Source organism: Octopus bimaculoides, chromosome 20 (genome assembly GCF_046866305.1).
Source record: "Octopus bimaculoides isolate indiv1 chromosome 20, ASM4686630v1, whole genome shotgun sequence".
Taxonomy (NCBI): Eukaryota; Metazoa; Mollusca; class Cephalopoda; order Octopoda; family Octopodidae; genus Octopus; species Octopus bimaculoides.
Genome location: NC_142947.1, coordinates 41,504,094 through 41,509,221, shown reverse-complemented (window position 1 = coordinate 41,509,221; position 5,128 = coordinate 41,504,094).

Genomic DNA, 5,128 nt, shown 5'->3' with positions numbered 1-5,128 from the left:
GTTTATACAGCTGCATGATTTATTATGCATGAATTGAATTAAAATACAAAAATGGCTAAATGATATTATTAATTGTGCGGTCACATAAATTATACAATGTTGTTCCTTGCATTAAGCAATGAGTAGCATTGTATAGATTATATCTTACAGTTTCATTGTAACTTTTTTTTGTCATTATCATCATCATAGACAAATTGTATTGTCCAAATTGCAGCATAATGATTATGGTTCAGCTACATTGGTTGTTCTGGTAGTTTTGTTACCTAATTAACTGTCACATACTGATTTGTATATGCATTATTATATTGCATCATTAGTCATATATGTATGTGCATCATTTAATTTGTGACTGCATATCTGGAAGTAAAACTTACAATCTGCAGTCGTATGTGTGTATTGTTAGATCATTAGTAACTGTATATGTAAACTACAATATTACTAGTCACTGTATATGTGTAATATCATGTCATTATATACTGTAAGTAAGCACTGTTGCTACACTACCAGCTGTATATTGTGTCATTATAACACTCATTGATTGCATATATGTGTATCATAGTATTAATAATTGTATGTATGCAACATTGTAGCGGTACAAGCTGCATATGTACATCCTTTCTGTCATAGCACTAATAACTGTGTATACAATGCTATAATGATATTATAGTATTAGTGCCTGTATGTGTGTATCATGATGTCACTAGTGATTGTATATGAGTATCACTATGTCACTGGTGACTGTATATGCATTATTACAGTACTGGTGACTGCATGCGTGTATCATGATGTCACTAGACGTGTATGCATTATTACAAAATCCTGGTGGCTGTGCATGTGTATCATAATGTCACTAGTGGTTTTATATGCATTATTACAATTCTTTTGACCATATATGCATTATTACAACACTAGTGACTTTATATGCATTATTACATCACTAGTAGCTACATATGCAGTATTTCAGTACTGTTGGCTCTAAGTGTGTATTACTACATGGTGTATTCCAGAATATCTGGAACTTTTTCAGAAGAGACATTTATTAATTTCAGAGAAGTACAAAGCTCTAATCAAATTCAAATTAGGATTCTCTGATTTCAATTCATTTGTTGTCGCATTCCAGCCTCTTCATAAACACACCATGTTGGTCCTCCAAAGTGAAGGTGTCCAGCCTCCAACTTCGCAACGTCTTCGAAGCAATTTGCCTTTGAGGTTCTCATTCAACTCGGGAGAACAACCAAAAGTCACATGGAGCAAGGTCTGGACATGTAGGGAGGATGAGGAGTAGTTTTGATGCTCATCTCTGTCAATTAGTTGGTTACCAGGATGGAATTGTCACAAACAGTGTTTAGTAGAGTATGATGTTGGCATGTCAGTTCATCTGATCAATAATAATGATATATTAAAATTACAATAATCTAGGACAGTTATAACTGCCTCTCTTGAAAAAGTCTCGAAACTTCTGGAATGTACCTTATATGTCACTGGTGGCTGTATATGTGTATAATTATGTCATTAGTAACCATATATGCATTATTACAACACTAGTGACTTTATATGCATTATGACATCACTAATAGCTCCATATGCAGTATTTCAGTACTGTTGGCTCTATGTGTAACATAACACTAGTAGCTGTTTATGCATTGTTGTAATACTAGCAGATGAAAATATGTACCATTATAGCTTGCACTAGCAATTGCATATAATCGTTATCATAATGTAGGGCACTTCATCATTTCTTTTTTTTTTTTTTTTCTCAACCCCTAACATTCATAGTAAGCCTCCAATCCCTTCACTGCAAATTTTTTGTTTTTTTTAAATCACAAAAGTATGTTCACCAGACGGTCTATAATTGTTCTGCGCAAGTTATGATTTAAGAAATTTAAATTCTAATTTAAGTTAATCCAAATTGCAAAGGAAAATTATTTTGGGCCACTATTCTCACTTCTACATATTCCCACCTGGGCAGATGGCTATATATATATATGTGTGTGTGTGTGTGTGTGTGGATGTGTGTTTATATGTATGCATGTTTGGTGATACAAACAGGAAAATAGAAATCAAAACATATATATATATATATTTATATATATATATATATATATATATATATATATATATATATATATATATATATATATATATATATATATATATATATATATATATATATTTAATCATTGGAAATTACTCAGTGTCTTTAGGGCTGAAAGCTTCATGCATTTATCAAATCTATTTGTTAAATGCCAATGAAATAAAAATTCTTGATCCTTGAGTCAATATGTAACTTCTGCCAATTAAATAACATGAGTGTGTGTGTATTTATGTATATATATATATATATATATATATATATATATCCATTGGGTAGGGTAGATGAGTTCAGCAAAAATTTAGATTAAGATGAATATGGTACTTAAGTTGAGGTACCAGAATTTAGTACAGTACTATCCATACAATTTCAAAGTAAGGAGATTAAAATCAAAATAAGCAGCAAGGATATCCAGAGGTAATGCAGTACAATCGTTTCATGCAACTCCATTTAATTGAACAATGCAATCGTTACATCAGTTTGAAATGCAGAGCAATCCTCAGCTGCACAAAGGCAGTAACTTCTATGCTGAAGTAGAGGCAACATGTTCTTTGTCTATCTCCTTAACTTGTTGGAGATTTTAGGTATGATTATACTAATGTGTCCATCTGTTCTAATTTAATTAAATTCTATGTCTTTGTGCAGCTGAGGATTGCTCTGCATTTTAAATTGATGTAATGATTGCAGTGTTCAATTAAATGGAGCTGCATGAAATGATCGTACTGCATTACCTCTGGATATAAAAACTTTAAAACTACATGAGTGGCTCAAGAGCCTGAGGTTTCTACACGGTACTTATAAAATCTTATGTATTAAGTTCTATTTTCCCCCATTTGTACCTGCGTGTGACTGTTTTCTTTTTTGTTTTGTATGTGTGCATGCATTGCTACTGACTAGTATGACTAGTTTGTGTATATGCAAATTATCAGTTACATCCAAATCATAACTGCTGATTTAAAAACACCATAACTGAGACACCGGAGGGATTTGGCTTTGAACAAAAATATACAGAAATCAACACTATCCTGAGAAGCAAGAGAAATATTTTAAACAGTGAAAGATGGATAACAAAAGCAAAAAAATAATTAAACAACCAAACTTTAAACAGTTTGTCTTAGAAAATTTCTAAAAGGTTTTCTGTCTCTGGCAAGTTTTTTTAACTTTATCTTTTTCCTCCTAAGTTGATTGGTTTGTGTCATTTTGTTTCTCATAAGAAAATTTTTATTTTGTTAATTTATTTATATTTTCTTTTGTTTATTTTTTAAAAAATAAAAAAGTTCTACCTGCACTCTCTCCCCTCCCTTTGTGAAAAACACAAAAGCAAACAAAAAAGTATTATTGAAGATGTAAAAAATATATAATAAAATAAATTAAAATCTATAATTAATGATTTGATTTTAATCATTAAATTAGATATGTAACAAAATTGCTTTCTCTTTTGCTTTTTTTTTTTTGTGAGTGGTGTTGTTGTTTACTTTAGGTCTGCCCTAATTGAGCTGATCTGTGATCAGACACTTCCAGTTGTGGCCATCCAATTTCAGTGTTGGGTTTTAGGTGATAGATTTAATCCAACACCCAGTCCTCAGGTACCTTTAGCTCAGCATTGAGGCCAGTCCTCCCACAAAGCTTCACAAGTATTGCCTTTCTTCTTCTAAGCTGTTATAAGCAGAAATTTAAAAATATTAAAAAAACAAAAACCCACATCCAATGTGCTTCGTTTTTCAAGATAATAATGTCTGATTTTGGAGATTTGGTTGCTATTTCTAACATGTTCGGTGACCAGATAGAGGTTCCCTCATTAGGCCATCTGCAGCTGTAGTAGTTGTTTAGTTCCAGATCAACCTTGAGTAAGCAAACCTAAGACCAAAAACATTCCATCTTTTTCAAATAATATGTATTTTTGACTACACTATTCAATATGTGTTTTCAAGAGAGTGTAATATAATTTGAAGATATGGCTGCTATTTCTAGCAGGTAAAACAACTATGTTAAAGGTATCCATGTTGAGCTTATGTATTGCATTTATTGAATTTTTCACTTCCACACCTTATGGTTTTGGGTTCAGTCTCATTGCATGACGCCACGGGCAAGTGTTTTCTTCTAGCCTCAGGCTGACCAAAAGCCTTGTGAGTGGATTTGGTTGACGGAAACTGGCAGAAGCCCATCGTATGTGTGTTTGTACAATTACAGCGTGGAAGATATCAACCATTCAAAAACACATAAAGACTGTTAACTTGAACATTTGCTATTTGATGCCAAAGTTTTCATTGCTTCATTTGTGATCTAGTCAGTTAATGCAGTTCCACTGCTGGTTCGTGGTGAAGTTGGTCAGTTAACTTATAACTGACTAACTCTGAGCACCCAATGACTGATCTATATAGATAAAAAATTTTATAACTCTCAGACATATACATTATATATGTGTATGTATATATATATATACATATACATATATATATAATTAATTCAATAATAGGATGAATTCTTTTATAAGAATTTATCAAGTAGCTATATATATATATATATATATATATATATATATATATATACATATACATACACACCAACGAGAAGAGTTCATTCATAAATTATTTAAATATAAATCCTCTTACAGTTTCATTAATAATAATATCTATTACCTTTGTCAAAAAGTACCCTTATCAGTAGATCTCATTACCAACTCATCAGAGATTGCATATAGACATATGCATGTATATGTCTACACACACACGTGTGTCTGTGTGTGTGTGTGTGTGTGTGTGTGTGTGTGTGAACACATGCACATACAATGTTCAGGTTAAATTTGCCAATTTTCATAAAAGGGAAAGAAAACACAATATGCCATCTAAAAATAAAGGTATTTTGAAAAATCAAAAAATATTGACTAGATTATGGTTGAGAGATAACAGTTTACTCAAAGTAGCCACCCTCACCTCAAGACAGCTTCAGAACCTGGCACATTCAATCTTCACTGTGTTCCTGGGAAGATCTTTAAACACCTTGATCTTGACCACCAGCTTGGCCATGGTGTTGCAA